Here is a 27,268-nt window from a genome sequence, read left to right on the forward strand (position 1 = left end):
TGGTTTTCAAGCATGATAAATGGTGACATGAGCTATAATTCCAGATTGAGTCATTAAAGTTTATTTCATTTGCCTTTGTGAGATACAATTTGCTACATTTCTTTTTCCACCTTTGATTTAGTTTTAAAGACAAGTCATCTCAAGGAAGGGAGATGAAAAAAATAATAATGTCAAGGAACATGGAGGTTAGAGATAAGAGAAGCATTTTCAGAGGAATCAGAGCTCTTCAGCCTTAACCTTTACTGAGAAAATATTTTAACTCAATATTTGTTGAAGTTCTGAAATGACCGAATAGCTCCTTTTATTCTATGTCTTCTTCCATTTAGCTGGAATATACTGGACAGGATTAGAAATGGCTATTCTTTCAGTTTTTTGTTTGTTTTGTTTGTTTGTTTTATGGTTTAGACTAAAAACAAAATTCCAGAGTTCTTAAAAATAATCTCTCTTTATGAGATTCCAAGCCTTTGTGTAGGCTCAGAAAGTGGAGACAATATCTAGGTTTTTAAACAGTTTATCAAACTGTATATAACATACTAAACTTTAAAAATTTTGCTCATGGTTGAGTTGACAATACAACCTTCCATCCCAGGTCAACCATCCTCCCGTAAACCTTCTTCCAAAGCAAGAAAAACAAAGTAAAAGACAGCTAATACCTGTTAAAATCCTGCATAAGCCAAACATTTTTCTATTGTGTCTGTATCACATGATATCCATTTTCCTCTGCATAATTCTTGGAATAATATCACTCACAATTTAAGATCTTACATTTCAGATTTTTAAGCTCTAACTGAATAATACTGGATGAGTTAGAAAGTCCTAATAGTGAATTTATAAAGAAATGTTGACAGAGCTTGGATTCTCATAATGCTGGTGGGTACCATGATTATAATAATGGTTTCCTTTAAAACTCTTCCATTAAATGTTCCAAACATTGGAATTTGTAGTTTTTCCTTTGGTCCAGAGATCAAAAACATGAACAATTTTACATTTCTAAGGTTGGACAGCATCTGTGTTTCCACAATTTCTGTGGGAAAGCAATCCACCCTTTCTCAGTTTTATTAACAACCACCATTTTGGCTCCAATATGTGCCATTTCAAGCACTTTCATTATGTTTCATATCTCCTTTTAGGAAGTAGGAGTCTGCCTATTGCTTTTTTCCCCCTTTTTTCTTGTTGGCTTTCAAAAATTACATACTGTAGTGAAAAGTGGTTTAAAAATTGAAGATAGTGTAACATAGTGGTTAAAAAGGTATTGTGAGAGACAGATTGTTTGAGGTCAAATCCTTCTGCTCTTTAGTAATTATGTGAGCTAGGCAAGCTGTGTGACTCTAAGCCTTATTTCCGTCATCTGTAAAATGTGTATATTAATAGTATTTGTCTTGTAGCAGATACTATTAATCTTTTTGTAAGGATTAAATAAGGTACCAAATGTAAGGCGACTGGATCATGGTAAACTCTCAGCACCTGGTGCCACTACCAGATGTTCTATTTATTTTTAACAGATAATTTGGAAATATTTTCTAATAGCAGTTACTGTCTTACTAAGATAATTTTATTTTGTAACAAGCATGTTTTAGTGTTTCTATTTTAGAATAAAATAAATTAAATGCGATTTATTCATTCAACAGCTCTTTCTTAAGTACCTAGTATGTGCCAGTTGACTAAAGACAGCTCCTTCCTTTATAAATTATGATGTTTGCTGTAGGCTTTTTCTGTTTTGTTTTGTTATTGTGGCTATCAGATTATGGAAGTTCCTCTGCATTCCTAGTTTGTTACAAAGTTTTTCTACTATGAATGAATGTTGAGTTTTATCAAATGATTATTTTTTTCCTGGACCTTTTGAGATGACCATATGAGCTTTCTGTTTTCTTTTTCTTTAAGTTTGTTGAATTTTATTAAAAGATTTTAAGTATTAAATCACCCATGCATTTCTAGTTGAAACAAATCTTGGTTGTGGTATTTTATCCTTTTCATATACTACTAGATTTGATTTGCTTATATTTTGTGTATGATTTTTATATCTGTGCTCATGGGAGAAATTGGCTTGTTCTTGTTGTACTTCTTTCTTATAAAATTCTTGTCAGAATTTGATATCAACCTGCTGCCCTCCTAAAATGAGATTGGAAATATTTCCTTATTTCTGTTTTCTAGAAGACTTTGTGTAAGATTGGTGTTATTTCTTCCTTAAAGGTTTCAAGGAATCACTGATGTAAGCTGGGCCTAAAGTTTTCTTCCTGGGAGAAAAATTACCTTTTCTTCTTGGGAGAGAAATTGATTTCTTTTACAGATACAAGTACTATTGAGACTTTTCATTTTTCTTGTGTCAGTTTTTCTTCCTTCTTTCCTTCCTTCCTTCCTTCCTTCCATCCTTCTGTTTTTCCTTCTTTCTGCAGTTCTATTTCTATAACTTTAGTAAATACGTTGCATACATATACATACCTTTAAGAAATAAATGTTATCTATGTTATTCTGTGGATTGCCTTATCTTTTAGTAACATATCTTAGAGGTTTTTTTTCTGTATCAGTAGCTATAAGACTTTCTTATTCTTTTAATGGCTGCATAACATTCCACAGTATGAAATCACCATATTTTATTTAATGAATCCCCTACTGAGGAATATTTAGATTGTTTCCAAAGCTTGACTATTGTAAACAATAATGTAATAAGCCTTATTGCACATATATCTGAATGTATACATAGAAACATTTGTTTCATTTTACTTTTTTTATACCTTAGTAGTAACTGTATCTAGCATAAACAGTGGAAATTAGATTATTGCTTACTGTCTTCTTCACATTCTAATGAGGTAGGCTTAGAATTATTTTTTATTTTCTGAATGATACTTTTTGCACTACACTGGCACCTTGGTGTGTCACCTTACCAACCCTGCCTTCATTACTTATTACTGCTCAGGTTTGGTTTATTGTAATATCCTTTCATTGATTTTCACTTCATTTCCATAAATTTTTTCAATAGAGGAAAATCTATACAGGGACAAAATTTTGTCTCTTTTGTTCAGTGCTTTATCCCTAATGCTTAGTAAAGAGTCTGGCACATAGTAGGTGCTCAAAAAAGGGAATAATTCATGGAGAGACACAGTGAGATATAATGATTTTAACACAACAGTCACTGTGAGCTGAGAGATATTCATTCATTTATTTGATGAATGATTTTTAGGGGTTATGGTAACCAGTGGAATGTTTGCGGTTTAAGATGCTAAGATGACTAACATACCAGGCCTATGTCTCACAGACTAGAGGGAACAGATGCATAATGGGCCAATTATAACGCAATGTCATAAGTACTGTAATGACATTGGGAGGCAGAGAAGAATGGGCAAGGAAACTGACTCAGAGAGACATGGAAGGCTTATGGAGGGCAGGATGCTGGAACTGGAGGTTCCAGCAGGAGGTAGTAAGAGGAGTAGTAGACACAGAGGTTTGGAGATGTGTGATGTAGTAGGAAAAGGGGAGAAGTTCAGAGTCATTTGATGTGTAGAAAGCATTGGTGAGAGCAGGTTGTTGAGGGGCTGTAATAACGCATGGCTGAGGTACGAGAAGTGATGGTAGAAGGTGGCTTGGGTTAGACTGTGAAAGTCCCTGGGTTCTATAGGAAGAAGTCTGGATTTTTATCATATAGTCAGTAGAGACACTGCAGGTTTTAAAGTAATCGAGTGTACACCTGTAACTAACACATCATTGTTGATCAACTATACTTCAATAAAAATAAAAATTTAAAAAAACCTATGCCAGCCAATCAGCATAATTTCAAATGTCAAAAACAAGTAATACAGAAAACCTGGTAAAGCAGTGGCTTAAACAAACTCAGCTTTGTTTTTCACCAAGAAATTTGAAGGCTAGTAGTTGCTGGTTTTGGTTCAATGTCTCGAGGGTGTCAGGGGCAAGGTCTTTGTGATTCTCCCATCTTCTCCTCATGGTTGGGTGGTGGCTGCTGTAGCTCAAGCCACCATGTTCAAGTCTCAGACTGGAAATTGGTGGAAGCATCCCACAGCAATTAGTGGAGTCCTTATGAAGAATGCAAAACGTTCTGTAAAGATTTAAACTTTCTGGGGACTTCCCGGGTGGTGCAGTGGTTCAGACTCCGTGCTCCCAATGCAGGGGGCCCGGGTTCAATCCCTGACCGGGGAACTAGATCCCACATGCATGCCGCAGCTAAGGAACCCGTGAGCTGCAACCAAGGAGCCTGCCTGTCACAACTAAGACCTGGTGCAACCAAATAGATTTTTTAAAAAAGAATATCCTAGGTAAACCAGTAAAAATTATTAAAAAAAAAAAAAAAGATTTAAAGTTTCTGTCTCTCTGGCCAGAAATGTGTTTCATGGCACTCGCCTTACCTCAAGGAAGGCTGAGAAATGCTATCTGGGCATATTTCTGTTCCAAAAACAATAGAGGTTCTATTAGGAAGGGAGAAGGGAGAACAGATTGTGTAGACAACTATCTGTGTCTACCATAGGTGTGACATTAGATGTGGTTCTTAGGAAAATACCTGTGGGCACTATCAAAGGTGATTTGGGGATAGAAGATTTGGTTGACAAATATATTCTCCTAAGTTTAGTGGCCATGATATCTAGAGATTATAATATTAATGAGAAACATGAAGGTGATTAACGATTTATAGTTCAATGATATCATTAGGATGTTTTAAGTTTTTTTCTATTTGAAAAAAGTTACTAAGAAACAATTAACTACAAAACATATTTAATAACCATCTAAGAGCCATATCTTGGTAATGTTAATTCATTTCGTTTCATTCATCGAATGTTTATTGGGCACCTCTCTATGCAAGATGTTGTGCTAGGTGCTAGGGACAGAGCATTGAAAAAGATAGACCAGTCTCTATTTTCACAGACCACAAAGTCCAGTTGGGGAGACAGGCAATTAACAGGAGATCCAGGCTTCCCTGATGGCACAGTGGTTAAGAATTCGCCTGCCAATGCGGGGACACAGTTTGAGCCCTGGTCCGGGAAGATCCCACATGCTGCAGAGCAACTAAGCCCACGTGCCACAACTACTGAAGCCCGTGCACCGAGAGCCTGTGCTCTGCTACAAGAGAAGCTACTGCAGTGAGAAGCCCACGCACCACAAAGAAGAGTAACCCCCGCTCACCACAACTAGAGAAAGCCCGCACACAACAACGAAGACCCAACGCAGCCAAAAACAAAGAAACAAACAAATAAAAAAATAAATTTATATATATAAAAAACAAACAGGAGACCCAAGCAGCAAGATTATTATAGGTTGAAACATGGGATACTAGAAAAGAAAGTGATGAGATCAAGTGACTGGGGTATAAGGGGCCAGGTGCTATTCAAATAATGTGGCCAGGCCAGGAAAGCCTGTCTGCAGAGAGAAACTTTGAGCTGAAGGATGAGAATGTGAAAAAAGCCAGAGTATATGTGTTGGGGTGAGGTGAGAGTTACAGGTACAAAGACCCAGAGGCAGAAGAGGGCCAGAAATAAGGGCTTGAGGCTGGTGGGAGGTGTACCCTGGGAAGAGCACGGAGATACCCTGTGGTGAAAGAAGCAGAGGCCTTTCCATGTAGGGCCCATTGGGCCATCGTGCAGGAGCCAGTGTCATGAAGTGCCTTGAGTCATGAAGGTGATGGTCTGATTTATGTTTACAAAGGTCCCTCTGATTGCCATCTGAGAAGATTGGAGAGAGGCAAGCGGGAATGTAGGGAGACCAGTTAGGAGGACCAGTTAGGTGGTTAATGCTCTGGCCCAGGAGACAGATGATGGTGATTTTGGATGAAAAGGGTTTCAGAGGAAATGGAGAACACCTGGAAATATACAGGGGAGCATGAACTGACAGCACTCGCTGATGGATTATACAGGGAAATGAGGAAAAGCCTCATTTCTAAGTATTTTAAAAACTTTTAGTTTTGTGTTACCCATAAACTCTAATGGCAGAATCTTAACTGGGTACTTCCAGTTCTTCTTAACTCAACCTTCATACATTAAAATGTTAATATCAAGTGGGATGGCTGTTTTCTTTTATCTTGTAATTAAAAAACAACAACAACAGGAAAGGATTTTTAACAGAACAATAATTCCAGCTTGGTATTTGCCCTTGAAGATCTTGTATGTGTCCTTCATCCTAAAGGGAATTCCTCCTTTTCTGTTTTTTCCAGTTCACACAAACAAATATCCAGAAAAAGAGATATAATATAGATTTTTTTTTAGTAGAAGAGAGAGTAAAAGAAAATAGCAACAGCAACATCTTTCTCATGTTACTCATATGTATTACTGTGGAATTTAATGACCTGAAGGAAAGCAAATGGTTTTTATGTAACTTTATTTGAAATAAACTTAATCTACACCAGTGAGTCCCTCAATTTAATGTGCACGTAAATCACACAGGGGTCTTGTGGTGATGAAGATTCTGACTCTGAGTCTGGCTGGGCCAAGGTTTTGCATTTCTACCAAACTCCCACCTGGTCTGCAGACCATATGTGAATAGGAAAGATCTCAACTTTACTCCAAATGGGCATTGTCCCTGCTCTTAATCACGTATACTTTTAATTTTCAGTGTTCAAGGATCATCAGATTGGAGAAACTGACTCAGTGGAACTTAAAACATACTTGGTAAGTAGAAGAAACAAATAAGGAATTTTTTCCCCCCTCTGGAATTTATTTCTTGATTTATAATTCACTTTCTGTTTTTCGTCTAAGAAAACCTGGCATATTGATTGTTGTCTGGTATGTCCTTTACCCTAATGACTAAGAATCTAATTACATTCCAAATTGTGACTATTTCCCTAAACATTCCCAGCTGCTTTCAAGATGAACTCTATAACATTACTAGAAATAGGCTCTGTGGCCTTTTTGGGAAATCTAAAACATCATATGATCTCAAATAGCTTTATTCAACATGTGATGTTCAGAAGACCACAGAATTTTAGGGTATCTTTTCAAGTTAGCATTAATCATACGTATTTTTCTTCTGAAAGCATTTCTTTCAAAATGACCCACATTTTGAAAAAGAAAAAAAGCACATATCAGTTTAGATGAGATATTGAGGGAGAGGATTTGACTCAGAAACTTTATCTGGAAATAATAGATTTTAATATTTTCTGTCTCAGTAGTTATTTGGTATATACTATCAAACTACTTGTAAACCAAAGGGGAGGGCTCATTTAAATAATAAACTTAAGTACTAATTTACAAGTGCTAGTACTATGTACAAGTGTACATAAAATTGAAGTCAAAATTATTTTATCAAAAAATGTTTTGTACAAATTACTAGTTTATAAATACTCAGAATATCATTTTTAACAGAAATGACTTTTGAAAGCCTCATAACTCCGAAAGATAGGCTAATTCTAAACGGCATCTGATGACCTAATTATTTAAATGTCATTCAAATTGGGATTTACAAAAATATATATTTAGCCAAGTAGTATTTACTCAGTTGAAAACAGCAGCAAGAGATTCTCCCTGCTATTATATTATTCATCTTTTTTCCAAGCTCACCCAATTTTCTGCCTCTTCTACCTTTTAATTTATTTTATACATTAAAAAATTATATGTAAATATAAATACTTTATGAAGCACATTTTAAAATGAATGCCTGTGAACCCATCACCTCCATAAGAATTAGAAAAATACCAATATCTTTTTATTCTCTACTTATCCATCTCCTATTTCCTTCCCAGAGGTAAACTCTATGCTGAATTTTTCATTAATCATTCTCTTAAAAAATAGTTTTACCACATATCCATATGAATTGAAATGAGATGTAATTTATTTCCTTGTTTTTTGAGCTTTATAAAAATGGTTTCATATTTATCTGTCTAGTCTTTTTCTACTTGATGTTGTTTCTACGATAATACATATTAGTGTCTGTAGTAGTAGGTCATTCGTTTTCATTGCTGAGTGATATTAACTTTGTGATTGTATCAAAATTTGTCATTTTAGAAATGGAGAGTTGATTTTCCAGTTTTTTCAGTTATTATGAAACACACTTCTCTAAACATTCCAATACATTTCTCCCGATGCACAAATAGATTTTCTAGGTTGTTTATATTTTGGAACAGAATTGCTGAGTCATAGCAAATGATCAACTTCTCAAGATAATATCAAGTTCTTTTCCAAAGTACAATTTTATATTCCTACAAGCAGATCAATTTCCATTGATCCATCTCTTGCTTTTGTTATTTGTCTTAATTTTTGTTAAAATAAGTATAATTTTGTTATCTTAATTTGAAGTTACTTGACTATTCCTAGAGTTGATAATTTTTATATGTTTATCGACCATTTGTGTTTTCCCCTCTATGAAATGTTTATTCATTCTTTTGCTCATTTTTCTACTGAGTTATTTGTTTTTTCTTATATGTTTCATTTTGCATTTAAGGACCTTATTATTTATTGATTTTTTTCTAATTACTTTCTAAACAGGGAATACATTTAATCTTGTGTTAGGTATGGGTTCTTCTTCTAGTAATGGCAGAATAGCTCAGATCAGATCAACCATCCCAATGAGAACAATTACACACATACACAGTATATACATAAATTCACAATATACACATAATTTTATACCTGCACACATAGATGCATACACACATATTGTGTGTGTAATTATATGTATATATGTGTGTGTGTATATGTATATATATATCACAACTATCTGAAGCTATTGGAGGACAAACAAAGGTGGGCAGAAACAGAAGAAGCATTGATACTTCAAAGAGGAGAAAAGCATTAAGTGAGTTTCCCACATTTAATGAACAGAGACTCGGTCACTTGTAGGATAGTATCAGAAGGTCTAATGTGAATATAAGTGGAGTCTGAAAAGGAGATGGAAAACAATGCAGAAAAAAGATTCAAGGGAATAATGAACTAAAAGTTCCCAAATTTAATGGAAGATATATTTGGTATTGTTAACAAATCCTGCCAGTTCTTTTGCCAGAAATCTCTATGAATCCAGCCTCACTCGTACCCTCCTACTGCCATTCATTTGGACTACTGCAATAATTTCCTATCTGGTTACCTGGAGACCTGCTTCTCCCAGTTTTAGTCTGTCTTCCACATTTTCACCAGAGTTACCTATCTAAAATCAATCTTTTTCAAAATCAAAGCTGATAGTGACATTATAAATAAGGTAAAATCTTAAACTCAGCATGGTCTTTGCAATATGACCCAACTTATACCCCCCACCTCTGTTCCTTAATACCTCTCTCCTGTATGCTGTGCTTCTATTACAGTGAGCTTCTCACCATTCCCTGACAGGACAGATCCTTTCATACCCTCACGCTATCTCTTAGCGGTGTCTTAATGCCATTAACATCCTTTTCTTCTTCTGGGAGCCTCCTATCATATCTGCAGCGAAGTCCCCTTTAATCACTTACAGTTAGTGGTCTAGTCTCTCTGTTTCCATGGCACGTGACAAACATTGCTGTTAGAGCAAACACCTTGGGAGAAAGAGACTGCACTAGATGCTCCTTTAGTGCAGGAACTGTTCCTCTTTGTATCTTAAAAACTGACAATGCCTGGCACAGAGTGGGTGCCAAGTAAGTATATATTGGATAAATAGACTATCTGGTAGATATTGGGTTGGCCAAAAAGTTCGTTTGGGTTTTTCTGTAACATCTTACAGAAAAACCCAAATGAACTTTTTGGCCAGCCCAGTATTATATTATATATGTATGTATTAGGTTGAATCATAGGAAACTGCTGATTTTGACAATTTTTTACTACAGAAGTAGCAATCTTGGTTCAGCACACACATGGTATATCTGTGAACAGCTTAAGTTGTATACTCCAGCTGCGTCTATTAGCATTCATCAGAAAATGATATCAAGAAATCATCTGATCCAACCCACTGCCTTCAGGCATGTGACATATTCTTATGTTACAGAAGAAGTTCAGAGAAATTATTTGCCTAAGGTTCACAGAGCTATTAAGTGGTAAAGCATGCTTATAAATGTTAAAGCAAAAGTACATACATATGCATAGATAGTCATTTCATTACTATATAAACATTTTAAGTACTTGCTGTCTACTCACACAGTGACAGTAAGTGACCCATATCCACTCTTCCTTTATAACTTAGATAATTTTTCTCAAAATATTATCATGCAAATTTTTAAACATACAGGAAAGTTGAAAGAAGTATACAGTGAAAACACACAATTTTAATGAATAAGGCTATGAAAAATTAGTGTGTTCGTATTGTCTATAAACCTCTGAATTAGAAGTTGTGGTAATCTATTTTAAGGGGAGGGCTAGCAAGTATGGGAAAAGAACTTTCTGTAAACTCAGATGGATATAGATTTTATCACTTTCTTTGGTAAACTTTGGATTTGAATTAAAGATATGAGCAAAGTTTTAGCCACTTATGTTCTAAATTAATGCTGGACATTGGATTTGGTGCCTTAATTTTGTGTGGGATACCGATCAAGCAACTCTATGACTCTCAACTTTCAAAGTCAACAGTTTCCCAGCTCAATAATTCTGGGGGCCGATAGTGTTTCATATTCATTTGATGATGAGGTCTGTAACTGCAGAATGACTCATTGGATCTTCCTTTCCATTTCTCTATAAGGGTAGCCCTTTTGGCCTATAAACATTTCCCAAATACCCATTGAGTTTTTACTATGTAATGAGAACCATATTGGGGATATAGAAGTGAATCAAATAGAGGCCCAATACTCATGGAGCTTAATAATAAGTAAGGTAAGCAGACTTGAAATAAATAATTTTTACAAGTTATTAAACAAAGAATTGATTACAATTTATTTACTTTAGGTAAGAAACAAAGAATTGATTACAATTATGATCAACCCCATCAGCTGTCATTAGCTGTCATCCTGGGTCAATCAATGTAAACACAAGCATGTCCTAAGAAGAGAGTTGAAGTCTGTATACGTAATACTCTCACCCATATGTTTGACGTGGAGATTCTGATTCTGCTGATACTGAGCTGACAAGAAAAACAATAGTAAAACCCTACTGATTTTTATTTTTAGTTTAGAGAAAAATGCAAAGCTTTCATTTCTCTTTTTTTATATTAAGCAAAAGAATAAAGTAGAAGTATGCCAACATTGCTATTTCTGCACAGGCCAGTAATGGTCCTAACACTCCTTTCTGGAGCATTTCTTTCAGATACCTCAGGCCAAATGACTCAACCACATTTCTCCTTGTAGGTGAGCCTCATTAGGTCTCCAGGGCTGTCACCCTTGCATACCTGCCTAAGCTTTTGAGAACTGTTCAGCTGAATCTGAGCAATGAGAGGGAACCTTCTGGGTGGGGTGGGGGAGGGGTTGGGACTGAGGTAAACAGTGCTGTGAAGCAGGATGGGGTTGTCCTAAAGGTTTCATTACTTCGGTAGATCATCACTTCTAATGATGGCTCCCTTTCATCTTGAGACTGGACCCTTGGAACATTTCTGGGGCAGGGCAGGAATATTGTGAGATAGGAAGCTTTTTTTTTCAGGCACTTGTGAAGCTTTCCGTCCCCACCTCTTGGGATGCAGTGTGCTCGTGGCTCTGTAAGTCCTTACTTAGTTAGGATATTAGGTCTCTAGATCAGAGAGAATGGTGAGAGACACCGCATTTTCTCTTTGGTGACCAAACAAGCCAACTGTTAGGGGTTGAACTGTGTTCCCCAAAAAGGCATGTTGAAGTCCCAATCCCTGGAACCTATGACTAGGACTTTATTTGGAAATTGGTCTTTACAGATGTAATCAAGTTAAGATAAGCTCATACTGTGTTAGTGTGAGCCCTAATTTAATGACTGGTATCCTTACAAGCAGAGGGAAATTTGGACACAGACACACACAGGGAAGAAGGCCATATGAAGACAGAGGGAGAGATTAGAGGGATGCATCTGCAGACAATCCAAGGAATACCAAGAATTGCCAGCAATCTCCAGAAACTAGGAGGGACTAGGAAGGATCCCTCCCTTAGAGTCTTCAGAGAGAGCATGGCCCTAACAACACCTTGATTTGGGGTTTCCAGCCTCCAGAACTTGCAGAGAATAAACTTCTGTTGTCTTCACCCACTCAGCTCGTTATGCCAGTCCTAGGAAGCTAATACTCCAAGCAGTAGAAAAAGAATAATCCCAGTCTTAAGATACAGACACACAAACTTTCTGCTCCCAGATCTTTCCAGATCTAAGCAGGAGCTCTGTCTCTCTCCCAGGCTCTAGGACAGGTAGCGTTTCAGTCTTCTAGTACAATCCTTCCTGTGTAAGTGCTACAGAACAAATGAGGCATCTCTCATGAGACATGGGAAGGCAGCCTCCAGCTTCCCCAAGGGTATCCACAGGTCTCCTGAGGAAAAGTCTCCTCCAGGCTCTGCAGGGTCCAGGTTGTCTCGCAGCCTCCACACCTTAGGCCAGTGTGCAGCCCGCCAAGGCTAGAACACAGTTCCTGATGTCATGTGCACCCAGGTCTTCTAGCTTGCCCTCTGCAGCCAGACCATCACCTCCCCAGGATGTAATGGTAAATTACTGACCAAGAAGGAAGAAAGTATTTTGGAGCAGGGTAGCAATGTACTTTGAACAATATATATACACACATACACATATATGCATGCATATATGTAAATATGAATATGTATATTTTACTTCCCTGTTCAAATACTTTTACAGGCTCCCTATTTTTTGGTGAATAAAATCTAAAATAAGCTGTAAGCTTGGTTTTCAAGATTAACTGCTGTATTACCTGACAACTCCATTTATGTATTCTGTAATCTAGCTGAACTCTTTTATTAAGTGCTGCCCATCTTTCAAAAGCCAGATCAAATATTAACCCCCAAAAGAAGGCAGTCTTTCCTCATTTCCACACCCTTTTTGGAGGGACTATGATACTTTGGTTTCACCTCTCTAATCATATCACTCATTGTGTTGTATGTTTTGGTGCATTTGTCTGACCCTTCTTCCCTGGCGGGAAGAAAGCTTGCTGTTATTAAAAATGAAATTAATGGCACACTGTATTTGTGAAAACCGAAAGCACAGAAATTCTGGAATGTTTTCTTATGTAGAAGGGTCGTCATTGGCACTGCCATCATTGCAGTAGCTAATACTTACTGCGGGTTTATTCTGTTCCAGGCAATGAACTAAGCATGCTACATAAATTATTTTAAGCTCTTTCCACTAATGCATGCCGATTACTCATTTATCTTTGTGTCCAACATAGTCCATGGCACAGTTGCAGATACTCTATAAGTGTTTGCTGAAAGATGAATCTAGAAGGCAAATGCGTGTAGAACATGAGATTCTGAACCTCCTCTCTTGACCTTAATAGATGTATTGTTTTTATGAAAATTATGGCTGAGCTGATCCATTAGGAAAAGTACTCCAATCCAAGTATCTGTCTTGGAGTACACTCTAAACTGAGGAGGTTATTTATGAATGATGATGTGATACTGAAGAAAAATTCTGAATCGTAATCCTGAAGTGTTTTCTTTTGTATATATTTATATATCATACAAATATAAAATAAACTCTTGATTATTTTAAACCATGGTCATTATGATAATGCAGAAAAACATACTGAAAGCAATATTAAAAATGCAGAATACGGACTGTCTTATATGTTTAATTCCACCATTTAGTGTGTGAACTTACAGAGAACTAATACAGCTATGAAGTTTTCCTGTAATAACTGAATTCATATGTTTAAACATTAGTGTAAGGAATTAAGCACATATGCTTTTTAATAACCTTTTTTTAAATCAGTTCCCAGCATTGTGAACTTGGTCACAGGTGATTGTGCTTATTTAAACCATGGTTCTTCCAATACATGCAGAAAAACATACTGAAGGTAATATTCAAAATGCAGCGTATGAACTGTCGTATATGTTAAGTCCCACCATTTTTTGTGTGAGCTTATGGAGAACTAACATATAAAACTCTGAACTACAGCTACAAAGTTTTTCTGTAATAACTGAAATTGGATGTTTAAACATTAGCATAAAGATCTAAGCACATAAGCTTTTTATTATTATTATTTTAAATATTTATTTATTTATTTATGGCTGCGTTGGGTCTTTGTTGCTGTGTGCGGGCTTTCTTTAGTTGCTGTGAGCGGGGGCTACTTTATGTTGCCATGTGTGGGCTTCTCACTGCGGTGGCTTCTCTTGTTGTGGAGCATGGGCTCTAGGCGCGGGCTTCAGTAGTTGTGACATGTGGACTCGGTAGTTGTGGCTCGCGGGCTCTAGAGCGCAGGCTCAGCCATTGTGGCACGCGGGCTTTAGTTGCTCTGCGGCAGGTGGGATCTTCCCGGACCAGGGCTTGAACCCGTGTCCCCTGCATTGGCAGGCGGATTCTTAACCACTGAGCCACCAGGGAAGTCCCCATCTGATTTTCAATAACACTTTTTTTTCCTACCACATCCCAGCATCATGAACTTGGTCACTGGTAACTGTTCAGAGCTCAACACAGCTCACAAGAAGCCCCTAAAAACCAAGCCGCTTTGTGGACTTGGCATTAAATTCAGACGACTTTGAAAAGCAGTTCAGATCTTCTGTTTTTTTTCTTTCTTTGTATTTAGTTCTGTAAGAAAGCTGAGTCTGACCTATTTTTAGGATTTGGCCCATGGAATTGAACTTGGTGGTTTTAGTTTCACTGTTGTTGTTTTTCTTCTTTTAGGTAAAAAAATAAAGCACAGGAGTCCTGGCTGCCATGACTAGAAAGACACTAAAGCTTTCTTCTTTTAATTATACACTTAAAGGCATACTAGGGTAGACGTGTGCTTCCTATTTCCTGGAAACTGTGGGACTTTAGTTCCCATAAACCCTTCTAACCTCTCCTTTTAAGTTACTCACTGACTTCTAATGGCCCTTGAAAAATGACATCATCAAAACACCTAAAATTAATCTACCTGGATATTAGTTTCCATTTTTTGTTTGTGGGGATTTTTCACCATCAAGAATTCTATTTTTTTTTCCTGCTGTTATTCGCCATCTTACCCTTTATGTATCTTATAAAGCCCTTCTCTCTTTAGAAGGGCTGAAGAAGATTGACATAAACTCCTTTACCACGCCAAGATCTTAGTGCGAACTAGAGGGAAATTATTGAATATTGAGATTTTTCCATCCGAAGAGGCTGGCCCTTATTCCCTTTCCACATTTTCCTGAGTCTTCTGTGAATTCTTACTAGAATAAGTGTTAGAGGAAATAACTAAAACATGATTTATTGTCAAGCGCTTCTATTACTGAAGTTAATGAATATTAAATGTGTAGGCTTGAACTTGTTTTCAAGCCTGGCAGGATTTGAATGCTCCTGTAAGTTCCATTGCCTTAGGCAGTTATAGGATTTCAGTTCTGGGAATAAGGATTATAGATATAAGGAGAACATGATAGGCAATTGAAATGTTTAATCACCTAAACTCTCGAAATTAGGGCAGATTGACCAACTCAATAGCTTGAAGAACCACAAACGGACTATCAAAAAATAACTGCTGTCACTTTTGTTCCAAAGTTTTAGAGGTTCAGTAGCATCCACTGAACTTTTCCCCTGACTATCTTAACACACCTTTTTCGTATTTGAGACTCTGGCCAGCATTGGAAACAGAGGTGTGAAAGAATTACGAGAGTGGCTGTTTTTGCAGAACTTTTGGCTAGAAGTAAAATAAGCAGGAAATACTAAAATGTCTTGAGAAAGTTTGTCCCCAAGAAAATTCTAGCTTGAAATTTTTTTAAAACATGGGGTTCAGACATTTAGGCTCATATTTGAATAAAATTGTGCTTATATGGATCCCAACATAATTGCAACTATTTGAACATCTTACTGTCTATATGGTTCCTTTCTAGGATTTTCAATATTCTTTCACATGCTTTTTCTTCCTCCAATGGCTACAAACACGGTATCAGGCAGAATAGTTTGGTGGTGTTACTTCTGTTTTACAAATTAGAAAACTTAAACACAATGTTCATAGCAGAGTTTATTTTGTTGCTTTGTGTATGGTACCTTTTAACTCATAGGCTTTGTTAAATGCTTCTAAATTTCTTGATCTAGTTGTAGATAAAGGTTATTCTGAAACTCAGAAGTACTGAGGTCTGTTCCCAGTACCATTTGTGAATACAAATGCAACTCCTCACTTTATGAATAATCTACAAAAAGATGTATTCAGTGCTTACCTATGCATGTTGCTGTGCTCAGTCTGTACTTTCCTAGAATCAAGATATTCAATAAGTTCTGCTATTTCTGACTTTATACAGAATTATAATTTAATATTGATTTGAAAGTATACAAGCAATCAGACAAATCCAAATTCCTAGAAAAGTGATTAGTTTAGGATTAGAATGAAGTAGGATTTGGATTCCAGCATTTATAGGAGTGTTGTGGTTGCCTGGAGCTGTGGCAAATGAAAGCAAACAGAAATGAATACATTGTTACTCATAGCGTTTAACTGAATAGAACTCATTAGCTTAAAACCTGGTTTGTGATTTGTGATACCTGTTAGATATCCTAGTGGAGGTGTCAAGTATGCAGCTGGATATTAGGTCTGGAAGTCAAAAACGAGGTCAGGAAATAAATATTTGGGAGAACTCAGCAAACAGATGATATTAAAGACACGAGCCTGGATGAGATGACCTAGAAAGTGAGTAAACACAGAAAGGAGGACCAAGGACTGAATCCTGATGAGCGGTTTATTGGGAGAGATGACGAAGGAAAGGAGACGAGAAGAAATGGACAGTTAGGTAGGAGGAAAACCAGAAGAGTAGCCCTGGGTTGGATGTCAAGTGAGAAAAGTGTTTCCAGTAGGAGGCAGTGATTGTCAGATATTGAAGCCTGTACAATTAAATGAGGATTGAGGAATGACTACCAGGTTTGGCGATGTGGAGGTTCTTAGTGCTCTTGACCCAAGCAGCTTCTTGGAGTGGTGGTGGTGGGGAGGCGCTCTTTGAAGTGAGACGGAGAGAATGGGAGGAGTAAATTGGAGGCAGTATGTACAGACAACACTGGGGAGGCTTTTGTGACAGGAGGAAGAGATATAAGGTAGTACCTGGAGGGGTAAGTGCTATTAAGAGAGGGTTTTGAAAGATGAGAGGACTAGGATGTTTGTTTTTTGAATAATAATGAGCAGAATGGGGAAAATGGGTGCTGAAGGAGAGAGAAAGGAAATTTGGACAAGAGGAGATGGGAGCTGGGCACAAGTGGAATGGTTGGCATCAAAGAATCATAGACAGTTCATAGACTGATGGGAATATGGAGGAACTGGAGTTTAAGAAGAAAAATGGAGAAGGTTTGAAACAATTTTTAAAGGAAGGGAGTAGGAGAATCTACATACTACTGAAATATGGTGGATGGATTCCATTGTGGTCTGAGGATTGTTGGAATCAGACATCTTGAAAAAGCAAGATGAAAATATAGGGTGGTGAATAACTGTCACAAATTGAGTGGCAATTAGTCTGTTTCCCACTGAGTTGTAAGGCAAGAGGATATTGAACATTTCCCTGATATTTAGAAGTGTCATGAGACATTTTTGGGAACCGTAGCTTTGTGCATTTAGCAGAGCCAGGTATACTTATCTGGGAAGACCAGATTAACATTGATGTAGACTTCCGCACAGTATGTGGCAAGACTAAATGAATGATCTTGGCCAGTAGCTTTTGCACTTATAATATGTGCCAGTGAAGGGAGTGGGGCTAGTTGGATAAAATACAGCCCCTAGGGAGGGCTGGAGCAAGAGACCTGTGCATTATGCCTTCCAGACCTGAAACGGGAAGTCAGGTTTTAATAGCTTTGACTTACAAAATTAATACCCTCCAAAGAAAATTCACCTGTTGCCAAATCTAATGCCAGGGTTTGGATGCTCACAGTTCCTTTAAGTCCCTTGTTTGTTTTCATTTCTTTCTTTTTTCTTGTTCTTTTCATTCTGCTTTTTTTGCCAGAGTGTTCTGGCCTTTTAGGGACAATTACTAAAGGGCTTGTAATCAATCTTCTTGCTGAATTGTTTAATCAGAAGGCCATAATGAAAGAGAGGGAGAAAAAGTGAGAGAGAGATTTTAAACATTTTGTAAAATGCATTTCTCCTGGCTATGGATTTCCGTAAATTCTTTGTGTACATATAAATATACTGTTTATGTCTTGTAATTTGGCCCACTTATTTCGAAATCCAACTCTTCCAAAACATGCCTTTTTAGTTAGGTAAGGGTGAAAACCAGCAGTTCTGTCAGAAGTTCTGTTGACCTAGGGGTGCCAAGAACTTCTTACTTTTGTTCCATATACCTTCATTTTTAGAATTAGATACCTCAAAGCTGCTAAACTTGATCTTTCACACCATCAGATGTCAGTATTTAGCAAATACTGTTGCCACGAATAGTTTTTACCCTTGGGTTGTTTCACAAAGTCTACTTTTAAATCTTGCGAATTAAAGATTCCATTCAGTATCACCAACAAGGAAGCAAGAAATATAGACATAGTTTTCTCATAAAGAGGTTATCAAAATATTCATACCACACACATTTTTTGGTGTTGGTTGGTGTTAAGAGTAAAAGGATTTAAAGATCACTTAAGATTTGGCTGAAAAAAATGTGAAGGGATTTAGACACAGGAGCGCTAGAATATATTCCCATTATTCCTTATTAGATATATTTTAAGATAAGTTATTTTCTTGAATTTATTTATATTACTTTGAGTTTTGACTGAGATCAAGAATGGAAAAATGGAGAATTATTATTACTATTACTACTTTTGATAGAGAATGGCTTTTCCTAATCATATACATGATACATGCTCATGTAAAACATTCTATCAACAGAGAAATGCATAAGCTACAAAGAACACGTCCTCCCCACAATCCCGCCTCCCAGAGATAACCAAATTTAGTAGTTCAATTTGTATCCTTTCAGGTTTATCTCTACCTGTGTGTATGTGTGTTTGTCTTTAGTTTTTAAAACAAAATGAGTTTTAATATAGTCATTTTAGCCTCTGTGTTTATTTTGTTGGTAAATTATGCACCTATTTCCATATATATTTACCTCACTCATTTTACTGTATGGATGAGCTAATATTTATTTTATCATTGATGAAATTATTCACATTTCTAATTTTTACTATTGTAAGTAATGCTGCTCTTCACACCGCTATATAATAGGATAACATCACCAATCTCATAGGCTTATTGGTATTAATAAACAAATACACTATTAAATTTAAAGTGTCAAAAGAGTACATGACACATAAGTGCTTCAAAAAGTACTTATTTATTATTCTGTTTATTTTCTTTATTACTAGTGAATATGACTGTGTGACAAACTCCTAGAAATGAAATTATTCAGCTGATAAATATTACCAAATTGCCCTCGAAAAAGATTCTACCAAGTCATACTCCCTTCATCAGTGAATAAAGAATATTTTTTCCCCACACTAGTTAAACTTTTAAGTAGTAGCATAATATTCATATAGAAAAATAATGCACTTGATAAGTATTGACTCAACAAAGTGAATCCATATGTGTAACCAACACCAGATCAAGTCAGAGTACATTTCCATCTGAGAACATTTCCCTTGAGTCATGACCCAGTCATTATTTGCCATTCCCACCCCAAAGTTAAGCACTATCTTCCTTCTATCACGGTGGATTAGTTTTGCACTGTTATATATAGCTTCTTTCACTCAACATTATGTTTGTATTAGATGATTATGACCATTCATATTGTTGCAGATATCAATGGTTCAATCATCTCTATTACTCTATTTTAGACTATATTGTAAATTATCCATTGTACTGTTTATGGACATTTTATGTGTTTGACTGTTTTATGTTAGTTACAAGTTAGACTATTTTGATTCTTCTGCATGCCTTTTGGTGTATGTGTGTATGTATATATATATGTATATAGATACACACATAATTTATCGTTACATAACATAAACATGATATACACACACGTGTTTCTGTTGGAGAGTTACCTCAGAGCAGAATTGCTCGTTCATAAGGTAAGTGTACATTTAGCTTTAAAAGTTTCCCAAGTTATGCCAATTTATTACAATGACAACAATGTATGCTAGTACCAGTTGTACATCATGGCCCATTCTTGGTATTATTAATTTTCAAAGTTCGGTCATTCTGATGGGTGTGTAGAGGTATATCATTGCGGTTTTAACTGTATTTTCCTGATAATTAATGAAGCTTAACACCTTTTTGTATGATTATCAGTCTTTTGGATGTCCTGTTTTATGAAGTACTTTTTCAAGTCTTTTGCCCATTTTAAAAATTAGCTTGTTTTTTTCTTATTTATTTTAGTAGGAGTTTTTCTTTTTCTGGTTATGTGTCTCTTTATATATATAATTCCTCTTAATATATACAATTAGAGATATTTTTCTCTTAATCACGTCTTTAAATAAGCAAGTTCTTAATTTTAATGAACTCTGCCTATTCAACCTTTTCCTTTATAATTAGGGTCTTTTGCGTCTTGCTTAAGAAATCTTGGCCTACCCAAGGCTGTGAAGGCATTCTCTATGTTTTTACTAGAAGCTTTGTCATTTAGCTTTCCTTTGTTAGATTTATAATCCATTATAAATTGATTTTACGTGGTGTAAGAAAGCAGTCCATACTCATATTTCCCCATATAGAGTCAATTTACTGCACTATTTATTGAAAAGTGCTACAGTGGCATCTTTGTTGTAAATCAGATGATCGTATAGATTTGTTTTTCTGGACTATTCTGTTTTATTAGTTGATTTATCTGTCTTTTGGCCAAAACCATATACTTGATAACAAGTCCTCATATCCAGGAGTGCAGGCCCTCTACCTTTTTATTCTACAAGATTGTCTTTGCTACCCCTGGCCTTTTGTTTTTCCACGTGCAATTTAAAATAAGCTTAGCAATTTCCACAGCAAATCCTTCTTGGATTTTGATTGAGATTACATGAATGTATTTACTCACTTTGAGAGAATTTGCAGTTTGACAGGATTGAGTCCTCTAGTCTATGACATGGTACATAGGTCTTGAAGTAGTAGAGGTAGTAGACGTCTTGGATATATTTCATTTTGTTTATTCTTAGATATATATTCAATGTTATTTATATTTTACATTAAATATTTTATACATTTAACATATTTTTAAAATTTCAGCTTTATTGACATATATAATACAAATAAAATTGTAAGGTATTTGAAGTGTACATTGTGGTGATTTGATATATGTATGCATTGTGAAAGGATTTCCCCTTCTTGTTAATTAACACATCCATCACCTCACATATTTCTTTTTTTTTTTTTGATGAGAACATATAAGTTCTACTCTCTTAGCAAATATATGTTTTCTGCTAGTATATAATAATAAATTGTTCTTTCCTATGGTCAGTAAACATGTTGGCATGATATTATCCCTTTAAAACTTTGAGACTTGCTTTATGGCTGAGAATATAGTAAATTTGGGGGAATGTTCCATTTGCAGTTGAAAAGAATATATATCTTGCAGTTGCTGTGTAGAGTGTTCTGTTGACATTCCAAATTGCTGATCCTGTCATTACAGTCTGTATCTCTATTATTTTGTCAGTTTTTTAAATCAGTTATTGAAAGAGGTGTTTAAAATCGGCATATATTATTGTGGATTTGTCTGTTTCCCTTCTTACTTCTATTTGAAGTTTTTGCTTTACATATCTTGAGCCTATGTTACCAGATGCATGCAAATATTTTGATTGTTTTATCTTGCTTTGGATTATCATTATAAATTATAGCTTCTATTTGAAATAATTTGCTTCTTTTAACATCTTTGTCCATTTAATATTAATATCGATACACCAACTTTCATTGCTTAACTTTTTCATGGTAATGTCTTTTTCATCCTTTTATTTTATCCTTTTTGTGTCCTTTATTTAAGACATGTCTTTTAAACAGTATATAGCTGAACTTTAAAATCATTTGACACTCTTTATCATGAATTAGAATATTTAGTTTATTTACTTTTAATAAAATTACCAATATATCTGGGTTTAAATCTACTATAATGCCATTTTTCTTTCTTTTTTTTTGACTGGTCCTTTGCCTTTTTCTCTTTTATCACCTTTTAAGATGAACTATATCATGTTTTGCCTTTTTAGCAAGCTGTTTATGCCTTTTGTTATTCTCTTTGAAGTTAGCCTAGAACTTACAACATTCATCCTTAACTTAATAGAGCTATGACATTACCACACTGTGGAAAATGTAAGGAACCTAGAATAGTTTAATTCCACTCATCATCTTTCTGCTTATCTGATTTTCCCTTTTTTCAGGAGTCTTAGATCCTCAAATTCTATTTTCCTTGATAGCTCTGAACTCCAATGCTTGTCTCATCAGCTCTGTCAGAATGGGAAAATCTTTTTACCACAACTTTCAGCTTGACCTCAGATCCCTGCACCAAGTATTGGCTGATTTGTGACACCTTCAAGCTGTTTTCAGATACATTTTATCAATCTTATCTAGATTATCTTGGTACAAGTATTGGTCTGATGCAAAGTACTCCATCATGGTCAGAAGTAGATGTTTCTGTACACTTTTATCAAGCCTGGTTGTTAGCTACCTTTTTATTATTTGCTAGTTTGATGGCCAAAAAGTTATCATACTGTATCCATCAGTTATATGGCAGCCATCATCTTGGTTCACTGTGACTCTACCCTTTAAGCCGTATTTAGTTGGTTCAGGCATGGGTACCTGATTGGAGTTGTGTCGATGAGTCCCTTCTCTGAGGTTTTGTGCTTGGAACCAGAGAAAATTTAAAGCTCTGAGTATAAACTCAGGCACTACTTGACATCTGTACTTTCTACCATGTGGGAAAATGTATTTTGTAGTAAAGATGAAATCAGTATGCAGAGAAATGCAGTGAAAAGGCGTGGAAAGAGAGAGTGGGCTATGCTGGATTTCTTGATTCCAGTTATTCAGTAATCCCAGCTGCATCTACTTTTCCTATGGATTTTTTATTATGGTAAAATATATATAACATAAAATTTACCCTTTTAACCATTTTTAAATGTATAGCTCAGTGGCATTCAGTATATTCATTGCTGTGCAACCGTCACCACTATCCATCTCTAGAAATTTTTTTCATCTTCCAAACTGAAACTCCCTCCCCCTTGAACAATAATTCCTATTCCCTTATGCCCCCAGCCCCTGGTAGCCATGATTCTACTTTCTGTCTGTATCGATATGACTATTCTAGATATCTTATGTAAATGGAATCATATAGTATTTGTCTTTCTGTGACTGGCTTATTTCACTTGGCATAATGTCTTCAAGGTTTATCTATGCTGTACATGTGTCAGAATTTACTTCCTTTTTAAGGCTGACTAATATTCCATTATATGAACATACCACATTTTGTGTATCCATTTATCTGCTGATGGACACTTGGATTGCTTCCACCTTTGGGTAATTGTAAGTAATGCTGCTAGGATTATGTGTGTATGTGGATTGTTTTTTGCATTTTTTAATTTGTTTTCTTGATGCATTTTTTGTTTTGCTTAAACAATTAGCATGCTACTTGTAACCAAGAAGGTCCCAACTAATATGCATGGATCTGTTTTCAGACTCTCTATAATATTCCTTTGATCTACCAGCCTTTTCCTGAATCAATACCAAACTGTCTTGATTATTTTAAATTATAGTACATTTTTGAGGCTTGGTAAACAAGCTGTCCCTCATTACTCTTTTACAAAAATGTGTTGGCTGCATTTTCAGCGTTTTTTTTTCCAGATGATCAATTGTCAAGTTCTAAAAAGAAAACAAATGGAATTTTGTTTGGTATTGCACTGCATTTTTAGTTGATTTGTGGAGAATTAACATTAAACCTTTAAAAACATTATCTATGTAACATATTTTTTGGTAAAAGAGTCAAATAATACTAATATTGGCCCCCTTTTCTAAATATCCCAGTCCTTTTCCAGTTTGATGTTGTCTTGGAAAAACTCTGTTTCTTCCTCTACTTACAGGATACTTTATTTATGACCCCCAAATGTGTGGCGTTTGTCTCACACAAAGCAATTCTGTGATACTAATTGGGTGTACCACAATTCAGTTAAATTCTGACACTAAGCAGAGTTAGCACAGATCCCATAGGTTAAGGGATGGGTCCCATGACTACCTACCCTACTTCAGACTTTAGTCACAAGTCCAAGTTTTCACCTGTGCTTCTGACTGACCAGCTATAAATTGGGATTCCCAGGACCCCCTCCTTGGATTTAATAATTTGCTAGAATGGCTCACAGAACTCAGAGAAACATTTACTTATGTTTACTGTTTTATTAAAAAGGATATGGTAAAGGATACAGATGAATGGCCAGATGAAGAGGTACCTGGGGTGAGGTCCAGAAGTGTCCTAAGCATAGTCGTTTCTGCCCCTGTGGAGTTGGGGTGTGCCACCCACCCAGCACGTGGATGTATTCACCCCCCTGGAAGTTCTCTGAACCCTGTACTTCGGGGATTTTTATGGAGCCTTCATCATCTAGGCATGATTGATCATTAACTCAAACTTAGCACTCTTCCCTTTTGGAGGATGGGTGGGGCGTAGGCGGAGGAGGCTGAAAGTACCAAACTTCTAATCATGGTTTGGCTTTTCTGGTGACCAGCGCCCATCCTGAAGCTATGCAGGAGCACACCAAGAGTTGCCTCGTTAGAACAAGAGAGTCTCCTATCACCCAGGAAATTCCAAGGGATTTGAGAGCTCTATGTCAGGAACCAGAGGCAGAGACCAATATATATATTTTCTATTGTTTCAGAGATGTATAACCTTCTTTATACTACTCATCTAATTTTTTTTAATTTTCTTTAAAAAAAACTTGAATGATACACGGCATGTATTTTTCTTCAATGTTTCTATTTTGAGATCTGTCCATGCCCATACAGAAATATCCTCTTCATTCCATTTATTTGCCACCGGGAGTTCCATTGTATAGGTGTACTTTATTTATCTGATGGTTAACCTGTTGATGGACTTTTAGGTTATTGCTATTTTTCAATATTACAACAAAATTGTCCTGAAACTTTGAGACATATTTTGTTCACATTTTTTTAAGAGGGAGGCTACCAAAAAGCAGGTTGATGGGTTCAAGGATATACACATTTGAATTTTCAAACTATTATCACATTATCCTTGAGGAAGTCAATCCCATTTTATACTCCTAAGGCAATAATAGACATAGCTCTACCTCCTTATACAGTCAAGAGGATTATCATTAAAACTTCTGCCCATTCAGAGAAAAAGAAAAATAATCTGATAGTTGTTTTTACTTTAATTTTAATGTTTACATTATAGTTGAACAGCTTTACTTATTCATTTCATAATTTGCATTTCCGTGTCAGTAAAAAGTCAGTTTATAACCTTTGCCTGTTTTTCTGTTTTTGTCGTTGTTTTAACTATTCGATTTGTCTCATTGATTTGGTCCTGTTGATTTTCACTATACATTTTGAGTATTAACATTTTATCTTTAATATATATAATTAAAGTATTTTTCCTCATGATGTCCATTGTCTTTTTTTAATTTAATTTTATTTTTTTAACAGCTTTATTGGAATATAATTGCTTTACAATGGTGTGTTAGTTTCTGCTTTATAACAAGTGAATCAGCTACGCATATACATATATCCCCATATCTCCTCCCTCTTACTTCTCCCTCCCACCCTCCCTATCCCACGCTTCTAGGTGGTCACAAAGCACCGAGCTGATCTCCCTGTGCTATGTGGCTGCTTCCCACTAGCTATCAATTGGTAGTATATATATGTCCATGCCACTCTCTCACTTCGTCCCAGTTTACCCTTCCCCCTCCCCGTGTCCTCAAGTCCATTCTTTACGTCTGCATCTTTATTCCTGTCCTGCACCTAGGTTATTCAGAACCATTTTTTTTTTTTAGATTCCATATATATGTTTTTTATATTTGTTTTTTTCATTCTGACTTACTTCACTCTGTATGACAGACTCTAGGCCCATCCACCTCACTACAAATAACTCAATGTCATTTCTTTTTATGGCTGAGTAATATTCCATTGTATATATGTGCCACATCTTCTTTATCCATTCATTGGTCAGTGGACAGTTAGGTTGCTTCCATATCCTGGCTACTGTAAATAAAGCTGCAGTGAACATTGTGGTACATGACTCTTTTTGAATTATGGTTTCCTGAGGGTATATGCCCAGTAGTGGGACTGCTGGGTTGTTGGTAGTTCTATTTTTAGTTTTTGAAGGAACCTCCATATTGTTCTCCATAGTGGCTGTATCAATTTACATTTCCACCAACAGTGCAAGAGGGTTCCCTTTTCTCCAAACCCTCTCCAGCATGGTTTGTAGATTTTTTGATGATGGCCATTCTGACTAGTGTGAAGTTTTACCTTATTGTAGTTTTGATTTGCATTTCTCTAATGATTAGTGATGTTGAGCACCCTTTCATGTGTTTCTTGGCAATCTGTATATCTTCTTTGGAGAATCTGTTTAGGTCTTCTGCCCATTTTTGGATTGGGTTGTTTGTTTTTTTGATATTGAGTTGCGTGAGCTACTTGTATATTTTGGAGATTAATCCTTTGTCAGTTGCTTCATTTGCAAATATTTTCTCCCATTCTGAGGGTTGTCTTTCATCTTGTTTATAGTTTCATTTACTTTGCAAAAGCTTTGAAGTTTCATTAGGTCCCATTTGTTTATTTTTGTTTTTATTTCATTTTCTCTAGGAGATGGGTCCAAAAGGATCTTGCTGTGATTTATGTCATAGAGCGTTCTGCCTATGTTTTCCTCTAAGAGTTTTATAGTGTCTGGCCTTACATTTAGGTCTTCAATCCATTTTGGGTTTAGTTTTGTGTATGGTGTTAGGGAGTGTTCTAATTGCATTCTGTTACATGTACCTGTCCAGTTTTCCCAGCACCACTTATTGAAGAGGCTGTCTTTTCTCCATTGTATATTCTTGCCTCCTTTATCAAAGACAGGGTGACCATATGTGCGTGGGTTTACCTCTGGGCTTTCTATCTTGTTCCATTGATCTATATTTATGTTTTTGTGCCAGTACCATACTGTCTTGATTACTGTAGCTTTGTAGTATAGTCAGAAGTCAGGAAGCCTGATTCCTACAGCTCTGTTATTCTTTCCCAAGATTGCTTTGGTTCTTTGGGGTCTTTTGTGTTTCCATACAAATTGTGAAATTTTTTGTTCTAGTTCTGTGAAAAATGCCGTTGGTGGTTTGATAGGGATTGCATTGGATCTGTAGATCGCTTTGGGTAGTATATTCATTTTCACAATGTTGATTCTTCCAATCCAAGAATATGGTATATCTCTCCATCTGTTTGTATCATCTTGAATTTCTTTCATCAGAGTCTTATAGTTTTCTGCATACAG

At 36.0% G+C, this 27,268-nt stretch overlaps 1 long non-coding RNA gene across 4 annotated transcripts in view; it reads left to right on the plus strand.

Moving 5' to 3' along the window:
• The window catches only part of LOC114895939, a 187,223-nt gene that overhangs the window by 39,768 nt on the left and 120,187 nt on the right, over nucleotides 1-27,268 (plus strand). For all 4 annotated transcript variants that reach the window (XR_003793665.1, XR_003793664.1, XR_003793667.1 and 1 more), the window contains exon 4: nucleotides 6,550-6,605. This is a non-coding gene — a long non-coding RNA (uncharacterized LOC114895939). The remainder of the gene's footprint in view (nucleotides 1-6,549; nucleotides 6,606-27,268) is intronic.

The sequence above is a fragment of the Monodon monoceros genome, unplaced genomic scaffold, assembly GCF_005190385.1.
Source record: "Monodon monoceros isolate NGI ecotype Baffin Bay Population unplaced genomic scaffold, NGI_Narwhal_1 Super_Scaffold_15, whole genome shotgun sequence".
Lineage (NCBI taxonomy): Eukaryota > Metazoa > Chordata > Mammalia > Artiodactyla > Monodontidae > Monodon > Monodon monoceros.